Below are 19824 nucleotides of genomic sequence, written 5' to 3'. Positions count from 1 at the left end.
CCGGAGGCTGGGTTGGTCCTTTTGGCTGGTGCTGGTGGGTGTAGGTAGATCTGCACAGGGGCACCAAGATTGGTTGTTGTAGGGGAAAAGACAAGGAGGGATCTCCTCCCTTCCTTTGAATTCGAGAAGGGAGCAGTGGGTATGGGTTAGGGGGCTGTCTGCACCTGTGCAGAGGCTGGGCTGGCCTTTTTGGCTGGTGCTGGCAGGGACAAATAGACCTGCACAGGGGCAGAAAGCCTGGCTGCTGTAGGCACAGGCATGGATCTTCCCTGCTTGTGGTTTTACAGGCTTTTTATGCCTGTGTTGGGGTTGGCTGGAAGAAGGGGAAATGCGCCAGTGTGAAGAATGAAGAGGGGTGGGGAAAACCCCCCCAACTTTCTTTTGTACCACAAAGTTTAAATGTTCCCTGGAGCAGCCTCCCTTCCCCCTGCTGCTTGTATGTGGATTTGCGCATCATGGTTGGACTTGAGCTGGTTCCAGGTTTTGTTTGGTCATTGTCAGGTTTTGCGAGATCTTGTATATCGCAGCAGCAAGAGTAAGAGCGGCATTCTCAGTTTTTAGAAAGCTTTTAGCCATGGTGAGGAATGTCGGATGTGTTGTCATGGGTCTGCTAAAAGCAGCAGAGTGCCAGGAATGATGTTTGGCAGCGGGGCATGTGTGTTGTGGAACATCAGGCATATTTATCTGTTCATCCTCTTTATTGTACTTCAGGAAAAAGTGCAAGGAAGCATAAAAAGGCATGCTGTGCATTTGGTTATCTTGTATTCATTCTCTTATGTGTTTGTTTTCTGGAGATGTGGGCATTTTGTTTATGCTTACAATGAAAGTTAAGTTGGGCACATGTGGAAGTGTTTGATAGGTATTTTTTCACTTTTGTGCATGAGCCTTTAGAACTGTTAATGCATGTAATTAAGGTCTAAAATAATCTTTTAATGGTTAAAAATAATAAAACCTTTCAGTAGTGCTTTTAGTTCAGGCTTCAGTTTACAAGTATCTTTTTCTTATTTCATCTTCTCCATATGCGGAGGCAATATATGCACTAAGTAGAGGAAGCAACCATCCAGAATGATGGCATAAATACTGTATGAATTAAGTTCACTTTTTCTAGTGGGTGCATAGATTTTGCCTGCCTAAGCAGGATACTGCCAAAAGGTATTTACATCTCCTGTGGTCACAACTCTATCTTCTGGGGGAGGCTTCAAAATAATACAGTGGGTCACACATGATTATTCCACTAAAACTAAAATCAAATGGGTATTAATACATCTCTGTGTAACTGTCTTTATTTTCAGTCTTGCAGCTGTTAATATTAGGCATATATTCTAAAGATCTGTTGGTCTAGGAAAGCCAAAGAACCAAATCTTTGTTATGGCAGATAAGGCCATATTGCATTCTGCAGTGAGAGTCTTCTGCAAGTCTCTAATTTGGAGTATAGCATTTCTGAAATAGTGTTATGATTGCTGCATTTTCTTCTCCAAATGATGTCCAAGTTCACCTGTCTGCATAGAAAGATACTTAGAAACTGACAGGGAAAATTGTGCTCTGCTAATCTCAATAGATCTTTCAGCAGTCTTTGATATAGTTTACCACAAGGTGCCAATCAAGTCCTTATGCAACTTGGTTGGTTTTCACTGGACCAGTCCTAATTGGTTTTACTTTTTCCTGAAAGAGACATTCCAGAGGATGGTGATGAATCAGTGCCCATCTGTCTCCTTGGACCCCTTGCAGACCCCACAAGAAAAGGTCAATCTGACCACCCCTCCTGCTTATACTTGTGTGTAAGTCACCTAAGTGAGATTCCGGAGAGATCTGGAGTGAGGTGCCGTCAATATGCTGTCTTTCTTTCCTCTTAGTCGTCCCACTATCAGTCCTTTCCCAGCACCATGGGATTGGGATACCCATCATTGATTGGGTTCAGCCTCCCTTTGTCACTCAAGTTTGCAGCCTTGGGGCATTCCTGGATTCTCTGCTGCATGTGGATCTTCAGGTGGTAGCGGTGGCTAGGAGCACTGTTCTTATCAGATCCATGTGGCAAGAAGGGTGTGACCCTCTTTCAGATGTGAATCTGAACTATTATCTGTGTTTTCATAACCTGGAGGCTGGACTACTGCAGTTCATTTTACATGGGGCTACTCTTGAAGGCTGCAGTTGGTGCAGAACATGATGACACGCCTTCTAATGGGGCTTGGTCACCAGGAGTGCATTACTCCAGTCCTCCAGAGTCTGTCTTCCAAGAACTGTGGTTATGTGATTTATCAAGTGTGGCTTCTAGTAGTTTTCTGGGTGCAATTTAAGATGCTAGTTTTGACTTATAAGGCCCTAAACAGTCTGGGCCAAATGTGCTTAACGGGCTGCTGTATGTCTTGCACCCCATTGTGATCTTTAAGGTCAGTCAAGATCATCCTTCTGCAAGTATCATCAGCGTGCCAGATTTGCTTTGTGAAACTGCTTGGGAGGTTGTTTTTGGCAGTGACTTCTCAGCTCCGGAACCCCTTCCTCCTTGCAGTCCACTGGAGTCTGAGCCTAGGCAACAGCTGGAAGTGCTGTAAGACCTTCCTGTTAATGTAGGCATTTAGCAAGCCAGGCTAAGTCAGAATATTGTTTAGTGGTGGTTTATTTTGTATTGTGTTTTAATACTTTATTTGCTTTTGTAAGTTTTGTGCATTGTCTTGTTTGATAAGCTATTTTGTTCTCTTCCTGTAAGCTGCCCTGAGCCTTTGTTGGGAGTAGTGGCATAATTGAAGTCCTTTGAACTCGGAGTAGTGTCATGTTGAGCAAAAAGCAATACTGGCTCTCAAATCATATGCACCATTGTTAACATTGACAATATTTCAGTAAGAGTGTTTCCCAGTTCAGATGAACAAAATAAGAATTCTTAAAATTGGCAAAAAGAATTTCAGCATTTCAGTCATTGTTTCAGATTGTTCTGTTTTCTTCTGGTTGTTTCCTGGCCAGTAGTTCTTGAGGTATTGGGCCTCTTCTGCAGCCCTGAAGAAACAAGAATGTCCATCAGTTGGAAAAATAGCACCCATTTCAATGTCTATCAGAGGCAGGTTTTTGATGTCCTCAGGGTCCTAACTCTTCAGTAGAGATGGAATGTAGTCAAGGAAACACTTGTCTCATTTCTCAACATATTATGTCTTGGGTGTTTCTTTGGCTTGCTGAGTAACCTCCACAAATTCTAAATGGGACTAGTAATTGGCACACTTAAAATCACCTTTTGACCCCCAATTTTCATAAAAGGCAAAGAACTGAATAGTTCGGCCTCTTTAATAACAGGAAAAAAATTTTGAAGCCTCTGGAATCGTTTATTAGGACCTTGAGCATTACACTAACATACTTAATAACTTGGTTTTGATGAGTAACCTAACAAGTCTTGGAAATATTTCTGTTTTTTTTCCAAACAGTGCAGGCTAGTTTATGAAGACTTAAACAATAATATAAATTAATGTTACTTTTTTGGTGTTTACTATACCTTAATGATTTAGTAGATTGGTAAGTGTTGCTAGATGAAAAGAACTTTTGGGATTGCCTATATCTAATGTATTAGAAGCAAGTGACAAGAGTATTAACACTAACTTTTTTTTTTATTGGTGGTGGAGTGGCTTTTTTGGGGGAGGCATTTGTTCTGCTAAATTTTGGGGGGTAAAGTTTTATGGCATTCACTTCCGTTTCTGCAGAGCAGCTAATAAGAAAAGAACAGTCAGTACTACTGGCAGTTGTTGGAGTGAACCTGATGGTAGTGGGTAGCAGTTTTTAAATTATTTTAATTTAAATGTTGATTGCAAAATAAAGGGCATTCTGTTTAAATATGGATCTGTGACTCTTGGCAACTCTTTCTCTAAGCATGTGACTCTTGCCTCTTTCTATAATCAGGCACAGATGCTTTTTTTTTTAAATGATTTACCATGACAAGTTCAGTGTCTTAGTTATAATTTACTAAAGTATTTCATTATTGCATTTGCTGTACAGATGCTTAACTGAAAGACTGCATGTTGACAATTTGCTATGTTACAACAGTAACCACTTCTAAAAGGTGAGATGCTTTTGGCAGGTTAAAGACAACGCTTTTGAACCTTTTTTTTTTCTCTACAGGAAAATAAATTTCTGGCTAAAATAACTTTTCCATGTTAATAGGAATGATTTCTATTCCATAGGTTTTTCCTCCTCCTCTTTTTAGTATTTATGAAGGCTGTTTCTTCTGTAGTTGCACATGTTCAGGTTATTTAATTTTCATATATTCGTAAAACTAAATTTACGAAATGGCTATTTACAGCTATTTTAGTTAATTTTAAATGACACAGCAATGGATATACTATTCATTTGAATTTTGAAAATTAATATTGTCTCTTCTTTCATCTCTGTTTGGCTAGATAGTTAACTAAGTTGGATTTAGTCCTGGACATTTGGGTTACAGCTATATTATTCTGGAAAGCGTTATGCTTTTTTGGTAACTAGTAGTAGTCAGGGGTTCAGTATGGCGTCTTACCATCAGCAATTGAAGTCTTTCTAATTGCATACGTGAAAATTAAATAAACTTTGTCATGGTGTAACTAGTGGTACTGAGAGCACCTGGTATCGTGATAACATCTATCACTTCCTGTGACTGCTTATGTTTTATTGGAAGTTTTGGACCTTTATTTTGGCCAGTTTGTAACATGTTTAGTTTTAAGGTAGGATAAGATTTCAAGATGTGATACTGATGCATTTTTAAGGCTACACTTTAAATTTGTGTGATGTAACAATACACTTATTTTTCATGAATGTTTAAATTCCTACAGCATGGAAAGTGTTGCTCTTCCTGACATTCCTGTTAATGTTGGGATTGTCTACTGCACGCATGCTCAACACCTGTCCTGCAGGCTGGTTCTAGTCTGCAACCCCACATCATCTGGCCATGGTGCTCCCTGTGGGTCCAGAAATATGGTGGCAGGGAAGTTGTGACACTGGTCCCCCACCACCAAACATTCAGGAGGAGGCTTAGATCCTGTGTGCTGAATCCACCAACCAATCCCAGTATGGAGTGCTTGGTAGAGTCAGTGCCATGCCCCCAGGACCCAATCCCTATGTGCTGTAGTGGGAAGGGATGGCTCCAGGCTGCTGGGAAACAGTCCTGGCATGCTGGGGCAGGGATGGGGAGGTGCTGATGTTGGCAGATTTGTTTGTTTTTTGGGGGGGAGAAATATAGTTATCTCTGAGACTTGAAAAACAGGCTGCAGGTACTTGTGACAATGATTCTGAGAATATCAGTATTGTTAACAATGTACATGGTTTTGTTTGGAAATAGTTTTCACATAGGGGTTATCCCCCTGTCCCTAATCGATGTTGCAGTTTATTGGACTTTATATAGGTTTGAACTGCTTTATCTGCTCAACAGTGAAGATAACCTAAATACACTCAATCTTTAATTAAAAGATCACTTGATAACGTATATGAAAATAATAATATATGTAAGTTTCATTGGCAGTCTGGGCTTGCAGTAAAGAGCTAACATCTGTGAAATAATGTTTACTGAATAATATTAGTGTTCAGGTAGATTTTGTAGATATGACTAAAATAGTCAACTCATTTGACTTAAATGTGTTTAAGTGCACTAAAACTGGTAAAAGATGAACATTTTATTATAAAAAAGGCTCAGAGTTAAGGTGGTTCCGGCAAAGGTAACTTGGCCATTTTGCAAGTGTTATATATCATTAAACTTGAACCATCAGCATGAATTTGATGCATAAATGAAAAAGATAAATATAACATGGTATCTAAAAATTCAGCATGGCTGAACAGAGTTGACTGATTAAGCTGAATAAGTGGAATTTCTTGCCTCTTAAATGCTTTATTTGAAACCTGTTGTCTTATTGTACATCATTTAAACATCACCAAGAAAATTAAAGGATTAAGTAAATGTCTAGTAAATCAGATTGTAATGACTGGAAATTGCATCTGATTGGAGGGCCTTGGGGCAACATGGTGGCGCTACTTGTGGTGGGGTAGTTCTTGTAAAATAACACAGTGTTGCAATCTCTAGAGTAAGCTAAATATAGGGCACTTCAAAACCCCTAGTCCCCACTGCCTTATGGCTAGTTCTTGGTTGGAGTAAGGCTAAGGGATATCACCCTGATGGAAATATACCCTGAGGTATTAGGCAGTCAGCAGCCGTTCTCATCTGTTGTTTTCTAGCAGAAGCTACAACCATCAAGACACTGCATGTCTGGGCTTGGTCTGGGTTTCAGATTCTGTCTCAGTGGTTTAAAGGGGGGATGGTATGTCTTGGGTAGCTGCCGCTCCTCCATACTCTTACCTAGGTGTATGCTTCGAAGGTCTTGGTGTGATGGTCCCTAGAAGTGGATTTATCAGGCATCTGACTAGACCTCTTACATGTACACCATGATGCAGAGGACTGGTGTTGTTTACTTGGGTGCATATGGAGTTCTTTACTGTATTTAAATGTTTGCCTGTAGGAAGATCAGAAAATTGTAGGTCTTTGCTCTTCAAAGATAGGTGAAAGGATTTCCTCAGACCAAATTTATATCTTCCCCTTTACTTCCTCATGGGATTTGCTATAATCAGAACAAATGCATTCACTTTGGACTGAAACTCCCTGTTTTATTCACTTGAAATAGAGCTTAAAAAGTTTGGGATGCTTTTACTTAATAGCTGAGAGGAAAGATTTTTTTTTTTTAAGGTGGACGTTGTAGTGAGGCCTGCAGACGGCAGCATGCTGAGAAGCCGAACTCCTATCAGTCTCCATTGTTGGTGTTTTTATCAGAGGAATGCCTTTATACCTGTTGAAGGGCTCTGTTTTTATATTTTCTTTTGGCTAGTATGCAGCTCTTCAAGAATGTGAAATTCCTCCTTGTCCAGCAGCTACTGGGAAGAATCGGAGAGACTTTTCATTCTCTCCCCTTCCTAGCTTCACCTCAGATCATTTTGTGTGTTAGGAGGCTGTTCTGTCTTGCCTTCAGCCTTTGATGTGTTGAGAGTTTTTCACATCGATAACTCTGATCCCTACTACTGCTTGTGTCTTTCTCTAAAGGCTATGAAAGTGACTTGGGTTTTGATAGGGGTGTGTGAAGCTTTAGTAGCCAATTTGATTTGGAGGAGATTCAGCCCGATTTTGTGGCCGAATCTCTGAATCCAAATCAAATCAGAAGACCCGTTAAAAGGTCCAAATTGATTTGGAAGCCTCTGAATCGATTCAGAGAGATTTGGCCACAGACTAGTCCTTGACGGTGCTGGGCACAACTATCTCCAGCTGGTAAGTCTGTTGTGGTAGGTGGAGGATGGAGGGAAGGGGTGTGGGGTAGAGGGACAGATATCCCTTGCTGTGGGGTGTTGAGATTTGGGTCTGGGACAGGTTGCCCAGCCAGGGTGGGAGGGCACAGGACTCTGGGAGGGGGGCTCCTGCCACTGCATACTGCTGGTCTGGGAGCTGCTCTTATAGTGGCTCCTCTAGTGGCTCTTGCTGACGGTCTGGAATGTCATGGGAGTGGATGTGTATCCCCCCCCCCGAGCGGTGCAGGGCAGGCTGGGCTGTGCTCCAGGCAGCTAGCCTCAGCTGCAGCACAGGACATAGCCCTGGCTCTACGCACCCCATAGAGTGCAGTAGAGCAGGGGCTATGGCAGGGCTGCAGCTATCCTAAAATTCCCCGTCGTTTCTGCTGCCGGCCCTGCCTGCCTGCTTCCATGCCCTACTGCTGCTCACTGAGCTGGGGCAGGGTGGGGCAAAGCCATGGCTTGTCCAGGAAGCGCGGGGAGGCTGGAGTGGCTTCTGCCTCTGCACTCTGCTTGTCTGTCCTACGCCTCCCTGCCCCAGCTGGGCAAGCAGCGGGAGGGCATAGTCCCTGCTCCCAGAGCCTTCCTCTGCCCGTCCGGAGCGCAGCCCACCCCACGCAGATCTGGAGGCACATGCCTGCTCCCATACCCTCCTGGACTGTCAGTGAGAGCCATTGGAGGAGCCACTGGAAGAGCAGCTCTCAGACCAGCTGTGTGCAGTGGTGGGAGCCTCCCTCCCTGAGTCCTGCACACTGCAAACCCCTCCCCCCCGACATTGGGCAGCTTGTCCCAACTCCAGCCCCAATCCCTCCCTTACTGTGGGGGTGTTGATCTGGCCTCCCCTATGCCCCTTCCCTCCTGCTTCTGCCCACCACAACAGACTTACCAGCTGAAGGCAGCTGTGTCCAGCGTCGTGAAGGACTGCTACCTGTATAGTCTATGGCCAAATCTCTGGATCTGAATCGGCTGAACTGCATCGAGACAGTAATTTGAATTGCCGAATCAAATCACTGTGCCTCTGAATTGACCAAATCCAAAGCAAATACTTGCTGCTTTGCACAGGCCTGATTCTTAACTGTTATGCTGAGGTCTATGGAGATAATGATGGTAGTGAATTGTTTTGGCTTCTCTTTTCTGCACCTGCTTAACAAAACTTTGAGCAACAGCAATGGCGCTAGAACAGCCTATCTATAGATTTAGGAAGATAGTATGTATTTTGACACTTGGAAATTTGTTTGCTCTTAGTGTTGGAAATTTTTTTAATAGTAGAAACTGAAAAGCTACAATTGTGGATGACTCTGACTCTACTTTCATACTGCCCTGGGAAAGGCATCTGCTCTCATCATGCTCTCATTAGCTTGTAAAGGAGTTGGAAGAAAAACTGTTATGCAGCTTTTACTGTAGTGCATTCTGCTAACTCCTAGTATGACTTTTGGAGCTAGTAGTAAATGACTATACTTAGAATCAATGAAGAATGCAAGACATATACAAACAAGAAGCAATTTTTGGAGGGGTAGACATTAAAACAAATATAGGAAGATGGAAATGTATTAAACAGGTGCGCTTAACTAGCGCAGTGTTTTTTAAAATTTTTTTTAGATTTGCATGCCTGCAAATCTTTGCTGTTGTTAAAAAGCCATGAATGTAAAGTGGATGAATGTTCTGTGATAACCAGCCAAGGTTCTTTGTGTAGATGTGATTTATTAGATCACCTGAGTAGTTGGAAAAAAGCTCTTAGCAAGCTTTTGAGTGTAATCACCCTTTAGGCATAGGAAGTCTCTGCTGTTCTGAGACTCATTCCCTGTTTATAACTTACTTTATAAATGGCTTGAAAAACTTGATTCTCAGCTATTTATGATGATATGAATTCCGTGAGTGCTTAATTTTGACTTTCCCAATTTTATTCAGATATTTAAAAGATAACAGAATAGGCCGGTATCTTTGTAGTACATTGGATTTGTCCACTTTGTTTTTAGGAACTTTCTCCCTTAATTTCTAAGACATTCAAAGAAACAACATCACTCCTTGATAAATCACCCCATTGGATATTTTGTATAAGCTTCAGTTTGGTGTTTTGTGGTGAGCTGTTTCAGGGTGCAGGAGGGAATGGGGAGTACTTGAAGTAATTGAACCCCAAGTAGAGCAGCTTTCGGAGATTGAAGCGAAGAGACAGAAACCAAAGTGACGTTCTGGAGAGAGGATGGATGAACAGAAATATACAAAGGTCATTTATGCATATTTATTTGACGTTTCTGATGGCTTTTTCGTATTGAAATCAATCCAGCTTCACTGTGAAGGTTGGATTAGGTTTTGGTGAGTTTATGTAGAAGTCTTTGCATTTCTGGTGTGCAGCACTGTCTAAATTTGCAGCTTATTGCTATGCAATGAGGGCTTGAAGGCATGGCCAATTAATTTGAATCTCTTCTTTCTTGGATCTTCTAGTCACTTCTGTCTCCAGAAGTAAAGAGTGGGGCTAAAGCTCTTTATCTGATGTACATGAACTTTAAAGTAAAACCATATGCATGTTCAGAAACCTGCAGCGTTCACAGTGCTGAATTTGAGTTACTTAAGCTAGTGGGTTGTGGCATAATTCTTGATAGTAGATTAAATTTGAATGTCATGATAATAACTAATTCTGCCAGGGTGGCAGCACTCACTCTTAAAACCAAAAATGTAAGATCATTTCTGACAGTGAGTCATGTTTAGGGACCTACTGAATTCGCAAGTTCAAGGGCTGCCTGTCATATGGCCCCGCCCCTCTCCACCAATCATTGGCAAGTGATGGGGCTGCATGGGGGACAGTCCTCATGGTGAATTGGAGGCGAAGGGCAGGACCACCAGGGCCCCTTGGCCAGTTGAAAGTGTGGGGAAGGGGGCTGCTACACTTCTTCTGCAAAAAGGCTGTCCAGGCTCATGTTCTGCCTGCAAAATCGGGCAGTCCCTGCAAATTAGGTAGGCCCCTAGTCATGTCTGATTATCCAGTATTAAACATCTAAAATTCAAAAGAGCTAAATAAGAAGCTGTCATCTGAATATTTATATTGTGCATGTGAGATTACTTGGGCATCTTAGTACCAAAAAGATGTTTATTTTTGTAAACACCAGTATTTTAAAAAGAGGGGCTGGTGGTTTGTGGGACAGATTTGAGATTTATATAGTGCCTAGAGTTGTCAGTAGATATCTTTTAGAGAGAGAGGAAAAGTGGCTAATGGTCTTGATTATTTTTTTTTTGTCAGTTTGGACCTGGGGTGAAGGAGGACACATGTTATATCCACCCACCCTTTACACATTTCTGATGAAAAGGACACCTCCTTGGGCTGGTCAGTTTTAAATTACATTGTTTCAGGATCAAGGTGCAAGTATCTAGATGGAGATAGAAATGTTTGTTTTAGAATGGCTTAAATAGGATAACTATAGGTAATGGGATGACTTTAAACAAATTAAAATTTAGACTCAATGTATGTATACAGTTTAACACCCAAAAGTTGTTAAACTGGAATAGGAGTAGGAAGTCATTTCTGTTGTTTAAACTGGATGGATTAAGGCTATGAATTCTGTATTCAGAGGAATAGTCCTATGTTGCTATGTGGCAGCTGTGGAAGAACTAATGTCTTTTTTAGTTTTTTTTTGTTTTAATGTATTGTTTGAATGATAGAACTATTGACTCTCCATACTAGAAACAGTTATGTGAGAGATCTGACCTTGAAACAGAGAAGATGAATGCTTTTACTTCAACCTGATATTGACAGAACAATTATGTGCAATGCATTTTTATATGTTCACCAGGACTCTGTGTCTCATTTGAGTCCTGTAGCTTTTCTCCTGCAGTGGAATGTCTTTTGGGCCTTATTTACTCTAATGGTCACAGGGGTCTGTGGACCTGCTTTGATAGATCTAGTTAAAATCCAAGCCCTACTCATTGTTCTTACATTCCTTTGTTCTCAAGTTTGAAGAGAACGGAACACTGAGTGTAGGAAGGAGAGCCCTTTTGAGCCTTAGAATTCTCCCACCCTAGTAATTAAAATAAATAAATAAATAAAAATAATTGTTCAGGTTCCCTTTTCCAAATAATGAGATTTATATAACCTAAAAAACCGCAGTAAATTTTGCTCTTTCAATTTTGCTTTTTTAAAACTTTAGGCCACATTAACATCAATTTTTTTTAACTTTACACAACTATGAATGCCAGAAACTGTAATTACTTTAAAAAGGTAATTTTTTCACATGAATCTAAGACTGAGGTTTTAAGAACCACTAGTGCTCCTAACCACGTGTTCCTTAGTTGATAATCTGAATGAAAAAACTGAAATTCAGATTATTTTGGAATGTAAATGCGGGAAAGAAAACACTATCTTTAAAGTTTTTGAGACATGAGTTTTTTTTTCTTCAAGTAGTACAGATAGTGTATTGTAGTTGTGTGTGTGTGTGTTTGGCCTGCTGGCTTTGCAGGGGTTGCTCAACGAGCCAGCAGTGGCAGTAGTCCTCTGTCCCCTAGCAGGCTTAGTTTACAGCCCTGTGGAGCAGGTCATCCAGTCTGGCTGAGAAGAGGAGGTAGAAGAGGAGAGATCAGGCTAACCTGCTCCTTGCCTCTCTCTGCCCTAGAACCTGAGCCAGGAGGTGTACCCCGGTGCTGCTCTGCTCTCTGCCTTCACTGAGGGTATTTTCTGTTCCTCCCTGGGTTAGCCTTTCTCCTCTGCTTTGTATCTGTGGAAACCCGGAGTGGAAAGTCCACTGTCTCTGGGGCTCCTATTGCTCCTTCAGGAGTGAGGTCTTCCCCTGGACGCTGACGCTGCCCATGACCAGCATGGGGTTGTACTTTAATTGCTGCCACTTGGGATGCCCCTCCCCAAGCGATATCCACCTTTCCACACCAGCGCTGCCTGTCGCTGGCATAGGGAGCCTCCACTGTCTTGCCTGCTGTCCTCCTTTCTCTGTCAGCTTTCCTTTTGCCTCACCCGCTCTTTTTGGTGATCACTCCTGACATCACCCGCTGGTTCCAGCTGTAGATAATTGCTGCTAATGAGCCGTGCGGGCTTTGCTCTTTGTTCCTCCTATGTCTGGCATCTTGTGGCAGGTAAGTACTTTTTGATTTCCGGGTTTTTTTCTCCTGGGATGTGTAGCCCCTGTCCCGGGGTCCCCTGTGGGGAGGGTCTCTAGCTCCCCTGTTGTGCCCCTAGGACAACCTCCAAGGTAGGGGAGAGTACTACCTCGCTTAGAAGCCCATTCCAGATTCTGGCAACTTTTACTGTAAACAGGTTCTTCCTCATGTCTAACTTAAATCTGCTCTTTGTCAGTTTGTGGCCATTGTTCCTAGTTACTCCAAGTCGGGTGCCCTGGTAAACAGAGCATCTCCTATTCCTTGCTGCCCACCCTGGCTAATTGAATTTGGAGGTGGCCACAAGATCACTACAAGAGAAGGCTGAAGAGATCCAGGTCCCTCAGTCTGTCCTCGTAGGGCTTTGCCTGCAGGTCCCTAACCATACGAGTGGCCCTTCTCCAAACTCTCTTGAGGTTGTCCACATCTCTTTTGAAGTGTGGCGCCCAAAACTGGATGCAGTACTCCAACTGTGACTTTATTAATGCCTCGTAGAGGGGAAGTATCACCTCTGTGGACCTGTTTGTCATGCACCTGCTAATGTGTGATAAAGTGCGGTTAGCTTTACTGATCGCTTTGTGACATTAACTCATTCATTGTGGTGTCAACAATGGCTCCTGAGATCCCTTTCTGCTGCTGTGCTGCTGAGAAGGTCCTCCCCTAGCCTGTAAGCATGCTGGTGATTCCTTCTCCCTAGGTGCAACACCTTGTACTTGTCTTTGTTGAACTGCCTCCTCTTCTGTTCCGCCCAGCTTTCCAACCTGTCCAGATCTGCCTGGATTTGTTCCCTACCCTCTAGTGTGTTAACTTTACCCCCTAATTTGGCATAATCTACTAATATGGACAGAGTGCTTTCCGCGCCCTCATCCAAGTCACTGATGAAGACATTGAACAGCACAGGTCCAAGGACTAAGCCCTTTGGGACTCGACTGCCCACATCTTTCCGGGTCAATACTGATCCATCCACCACCACTCTGGGTGTGACCCCTAAACAAATTTGCCACCCACCTGACCATGTAATCATATGTGTCACAGCCACTCAGTTTATGTGTGAAAATAGGATGAGATACCGTATCAGAGTCTTTCTGAAATCAAAGTAGATGACATCTACCTCATTCCCTGCATCTAAACATTTTGTGACCTTGTCATAAAAAGAAACAAGTTTAGGCAGGCAGGATCTATCTGCTATGAATCTGTGCTGGCTGCCCTTCAGCATTGTTTTTCCCACTGGTCTCCCAGAAATGTGGTCCTTAATTTTTTCAAAAGTTTTTCTGAGGATAGAGGTGAGACTAACTGGCCTGTAGTTACCCAGATCCTCCTTCCTCCCCGTCTTGAAAATAGGGACCACATTGGCCCTTCTCCAGTCCCTCCAAGTGTCCCTAAGTGAGTGTTAACAGTTGGTGGCCTGACTTTCCCTTTTGTGCCTGTCTGTGATCCAGTTGGGACATATGGCCTGATCCATGTTCAGGAATACAGAGACAAAAAACTCATTGAAGAGCTCAGCCTTGTCTCTCCTATCTGTCACTAATTTCCCTAGTTTATCCTGTAGGGGTTCTGTGCTATCTTGCACCTTCTTTTTACTCCCTGTATACTGGAAGAAGGACTTTTTGTTGTCTTCAATTTTTGTTGCCAGCCTAAGTTCCTTTTCTGCTTTGGCCTTTATGACTGCCTCCCTGCAAGTGTGGGCCAAGTAGGTATACTCCACCTTGGTAGCTACCCCCTGCTTCCACAGCCTCTTTTTGCCCCTTGGCTTTCCTGGATTTCCCTGTTCAGCCAAGAGGGTTTCTTGGTCCTTTTTCCCCCTTTCCTGTGCAGTGGGATTGTCTCCTTCTTCACCTGTAGGATTGCTTCCTTTAGGAACAACCATCATTCCTAGACTCCCATCTCACTAATGCTCCTGTTCTTCAGTGCCTCACTAACTAATCTCCTGAGCACACTGTAGTTAGCCTTTCTGAAGTCTAGCACTTCTGCTCTACTGGTTATCTTTCCCACCTTACACCGGATGGTGAATTCAGTCAAGTCACTGTGGTCACTGTTCCCTAGGTTACCTTGCATCAGTATATCCCCCCCCACCAGGTCCTCCCCCTGTAGCCAGTACCAAGTCCAGTAAGGCATTTCCCCTAGTGGGACTGGTATACTTCCTGCGTTAGGTTCTTAACCTGCATACAGGACCTTCACCTATGTGAATGGTTGGATCTAGCTGACTTCTCTTCCCAGCAGATGTCAGGGTAGTTTAGGTTACCCATGACAGCCTTGTCCCTTGACTTTTCATCCTCTGAGAGCTGTCTGGAGAATTCCAGGTCCAACTCCACCTCTTGATGTGGTGGCCTGTAATAGACTCCCACTACCAAGTCCCTTTCCTCCTGACCCCTTTGCATTCTGACCCACAGTATTTCAATTTGCCCCTCTTCTGGTCCCATTTTGATTATGGAAGATGTATATTGCTCCTTGACATAGCCGGTGGGGTGGTGTTGCTCTTTTCTTCCTACTCTCTTGTCTGTATAGCCTATAGTCCTCAATTCTTACTGCCCAGTTGTGGGTAGTGTCCCACCAAGTTTTAGTTAGCCCAACTAAGTTGAAATTTTTGTTTGCAAGCAGGAGTGCGAGTTCTTCTTGCTTGTTCCCCATGCTCCAGGCATTAGTATAGAGACACTTGAGCCCCCTGCTGGGTGTCCTTGGTACCTCCCTGTTCTGATGCCCATTGGGCCCCTTAGTACTTATGTGGGCTGTTGTAGCGCGTGGCTTATTGATGCTGGGTACTCTGTCGTCTGCATTCCTGTCCTCTGACAAACCTAGCTTAAAGCCCTGCTTAGGAGATCAGCCAACCTGTAAGAAAACAGACCCTTACCTTTTCGAAGAGAGATGAAGACCATCATGTCCCAGGATGCCCCTTTCACGGAAGTGTGGATCATGTTCAAAGAAGCCAAAACCCTCACAATGACACCAGCTCTGGAGCTGCAGGGTGACTTCTTTGATGCAGGTGTTGTGATGCTGACCACAACCACTGACCAGGAAGATCAACAAGAAGACCACCTGTGCCCCTGTCTTCTTAAGCCTGGCCCCCAGAGCCCTGTAGTCACTCATGATATGGTTCAGACTACTCCTGGCTGCATCATTTGGCTTTCTTGCATATGTACTGACCTCTGACTACTTACCACTCCATCCAGGAAGAGCACAGACCATCTGCAGATGCTTTGTCAGCCTGATGAAGGGTGTTTGTGGCCAAAAGCTTGCTAAGGAGAAATTTTCAAAATATTTGAGTTGGTCTAATAAAAGATATTGCGTTTACCCAGAGAACTTTGTCTGCCTATGTCCTTAGACCAACACAGCTTAAACCTGCACCCCTGAAACATGGCTGCTAGAGAGAAACATTCAGTGCAAACCCAGTACTGGTCAGTGAGGTATTCAGCAAGTGCTTAGCCTGTGACCATGAAAACTCCTGAATAACATTTTTTGAGCTGAAAAAAGATGCATAAGTGCTATGAGAGAGCGAAGCAACTTTGAGGAGAAATAACTGAGGGTGTCAAGTTTCCATTTGTCTTATAAAATAATGAAGGCTTGTTTGTAGTAACTGTCTTAACTTCTACAACTGCATCAATTACCTCTTTTTATAGTTTGTCTTTCATCTTCGTCATCAAAGCTTCTTGGTGAACAAAACACACTCTGATAGTTCAGGTTAGATGAGATTCGGACTGCAAGTCTACTGTGATGTGGCAGTATTCTTGCGTATAGCACTTCAGCAATGTCACTTTAATCCAAGTACACAAACTGATTGTTTGAAAGCTTCAATTTTATGTCCCCTGGCCCATCCTGTCATTGGACTTCAAAAAGGGGGCTTCCCATGTGTGTATGCTTGCTGCTTACAATGGATATATGTTGTTCTACCTTGCTTTGACAAATACGGGCTCTTCTGAAACTCTTCAGAATAACTTTGACTGAACATTTGTAGGCATGTTTTATGAACTGATTAGCTGATTGTATGAGGGTGCTTTGTCTTCATAGCAAGATTCTATTATAATTTTGGCAAATGGGCACAAACTTGGGCTCAGTGAGAGATCTGTATAGGAGGTGGGGCATAGCAGTGACAATTGCCTCATCTGCAAATGTGTCAGTGCTAGCTTCTTTTAATGATTATACATGTGTCCCAGAGTTGAGCAAGAATCTATAGTAATCCATTTTCTTTCTCTTTTAGAGGGAAGTTGGAAAGTAAGATGTGATCGTGACAGGAAGGACAAGAAAATAAAAAAAAATATTGGGCCCAAAAATGTGTTAATTTAGTTTTAAAATGTAAAATAATCTGGAGAATCAAAAACATCATAGTTTGATTTTAAGATGAGCAAGAATTGTTTTTAATGATATCTTTTATTGGACCAACTGTCTAGCTGGGAGGCATGCTATACAAGTATTTTGATGCCAAGTACCCTTCTTTAGGTCTGGTCCAATTAAAGATGCATCAAACTTCTTTCCATTAGAGACGAAAACAACAACAAAAAAGATTTTTTTAAACTTATTTTGATTTTACAGTAGTGTTTATTGACCAGAGATCATTCTTGTACCTCTTTGTGTACCTTTTTCAGATGTACAAAATTTATACTGAAGTGTGTACTATGGAAATGGACAATATATTCCAGTATTAGTGGCTTGAAATGGTTAATTCACCAATATGGTAATATTTCCTACTTTCTTCTGTTCAGATGAATCCTGTTGAATTTGATCCTTTTTGGTTTCACTGTCTCACTATAAATCAATTTTCTGTTAGCTGTCTACTTGGCTTCAAAGTCCTTTCAGAACCAATGGTTTTCAGAATATACACTGTTTAATTATGTCCTCACTGGTTTGTTTCTAGATGAATAATTTTTCATTTGGTTACCAAAATGTATGATATTGGACAGTGCCTAGTTCACAAGTGGTCCACACCATTCTATACTGATACTTTACCTGTCACAATTTACCATCTCCAGTATGTTCTGGAAGGCTGCATGATTAGCACAGGTACTAGGGCTGGCCTGACATGTACCACATACAGCATGAGGGTCAGTCTAAGACCCAGGCATAGCACGGCAGGCTACATGATCTGTGGACTGGATCTTTGCTCCACATGAAATTATGAGGGTTGGTTTTTGTTTTTTTGTTTTTGTTTTTTTTTGTAGGGACGCACTGATAGAGATTTTGAGATTTTTTTGGGGACCATACCATGGGGTGACATTAGACAAGTAAGGTTGGTTTATTTGCTGGAGTGAATGTCCATCTGCGTACTTGAACACACACTGTCCAGGTACGACTATGGTGTGGGTATTTTGCAAAAATGATTCTGGCACAGTGCCCCCTATGGGTTCGGCTAGTTTTTCTGGGTTGACTAGGGCTGTGCCCTGCAGACTTTCCCAGACTATCTGGCGATATGTGGCTATGGTATATTTAATTCTGGGAGCATGCCCCGCTTCATCCATATGGTGGAACCACAAAATACCTGGAACATGGGACGTGTTGGCTTCCCATTCCATGGACTAGTACTTTGACAGCATAAGAGCTGTTTTTAAACTATCATAGTACTTTGCTGTACCTGGAGGACTGGTGTATTTGGTGAGCTGTACACCATTGTGCTAAAGTATCATCGGGCAGAGAAACTGCTGGAGCAGTTGTTTCCTGTGGAAGTGGTGTCGGAGGTTTTGTCGCCTGCTTGGCTCCAGGTGGTTGTAGAACTTCGAGCTGCAGGTGGGGTTGCGGCAGTGATTACATCGGGACCTGGGGCGCGCAGTGTACCTGCAGGCAGAATATAACAGCACCAGGGCTATTGGAAGAAGCTACAACAGTTTCCCCCCTGTTCCACACTTGTTTTTCCCGATTCTGGCATATGGGAGGAAACCACCCTGTCTCACAGTAATATTGACAGGTTCCCCCTTGCCAGTTCATAATCCATCGCCAATGACTGAGAGGCTAGTTTCGCACGTCTTCAATTGGAGCTGGGCGCTCCCAGTATCTCAGTGAGTCTGAGGCCTTAGCAGTGGGTGCGATCTGGGGTGTGGGAGTATGGGAATGCCCCACATTAGTTGAATAACAGCAAACGACTAGCAGTCCCGTCATGGCGTTCCACCCCTTCATTGCTGGATGAGGGTGGCGGTGTTACTCTGGAACAGGATGATGACTCCAGAGTAGCCCGAGGCTGTGCCCGCAGATGGACCTAATATGCAGGAACAAGAAAAAATGGAGTCTGGCTCCCATTAGATAGATCTGACATCGACACCCACCATGAGTTATGTATGTCCCATGCCATTAGCATCTCTTCCCATTTGTCCCCCTGCAGATGCCTAACTACTACCTGGTCTGTCATCTGGAGTTTCCCCCAACCGCCACTTGGCCATTCCACTGCCAGCTCGTGGGGCCTGCTTTGACTAAAGGCTTGCTGCATGGGGCTTCCTCCAGTGCGGGGGCTGATTGTTGGCCCAGATGACTGAGTGATTCAGGTGCAGGTCACAGTCCTTGAGGGCCAAACTAGCAGCCATTCACAGGTTGCACTTTAAGATACTGTTGGCTCATTCTACTAGTCTATTAGATTGTGGGTGATAGGGAATGTGATAGGTCCACAGCACGTGATGTTTTGCAGCCCACTCATGGACAAGATGGTTGCAAAAATGTGAACCGTTGTCACTTTGCAGCTCTACAGGAGGTGGATAGATGACCAGCAGGTTTTCTAGTGCTTGGTAGAGGCCCAGGCAAATATTATTCTAGTGACTGCTTCCACTGCTATAAACACATACTGTCGCTTTCTGGGGGTGTAGGGAAGTGGGCTTATAACAAATTTAGCAATGTAACTTTATATTACCTTCCCATTGTGTAATGACAAAGGGGTAGTTGAGGCAGGAGTTAGTCGTGCTTTGACTTACTGGCAGGTGATGCAGGAGTTGACTAATTCCTACACTTCCCTTTTAGTTAGGTGAATGCTCCAGGTGGCTGCTAGGCAAGCAGTGCCATCGTAGCCGGGGTGCCCATGCTGCTGATGCAGCCATTCTGCGGCTAGCACTCCAGGGGTCTACTGGAGGGAGGGGCTGGGCACCTTCCCTGGGGGTGGCTGAGCCCCTGCTTCAGCAACAGAAGCTTCTGTGCTGTCTTTGGCTAGCTTATCTACTTGCCTGTTCCACTTTGCTTCAGGCCCTTCAGCTTTTTTGCTCCCATGTGCTGCATTAACATGTCATGTGTATATACAGGAGAAGGCCTTCCTGTGCCATTGCCCACAAAGCCTCTTACCCATCACAGCTCCAAAGGTCTCTGCCTCGCCTTTTGAAGTTTTCCTTTTTCCACAGGGGTAGCCACTTGGTGCATCCCTCTGCTACTATCCATGAATCACAGTAGATATAAATGGGTTTTGTATAGCCTGACCCTAGTAATGGTTCATAGTTGGCCACATTGACTACAGCAGCCAGTTCGGCATACTGCACACTTTGACGGTTTCCCCCCATTGTAAGC

General features: G+C 43.4%; 1 protein-coding gene across 8 annotated transcripts in view; it reads left to right on the top strand.

Moving 5' to 3' along the window:
- The window catches only part of WDFY3 (WD repeat and FYVE domain containing 3), a 370468-nt gene that overhangs the window by 508 nt on the left and 350136 nt on the right, over positions 1–19824 (top strand). The gene's annotated exons all lie outside the window — the stretch shown is intronic.

Source organism: Crocodylus siamensis, chromosome 2 (genome assembly GCF_052110815.1).
Source record: "Crocodylus siamensis isolate JL-2025a chromosome 2, ASM5211081v1, whole genome shotgun sequence".
NCBI classification, from domain to species: domain Eukaryota; kingdom Metazoa; phylum Chordata; order Crocodylia; family Crocodylidae; genus Crocodylus; species Crocodylus siamensis.
The sequence above is the reverse complement of the archived record's forward strand: the minus strand, read 5'-3'. Positions and strand labels throughout refer to the sequence as shown.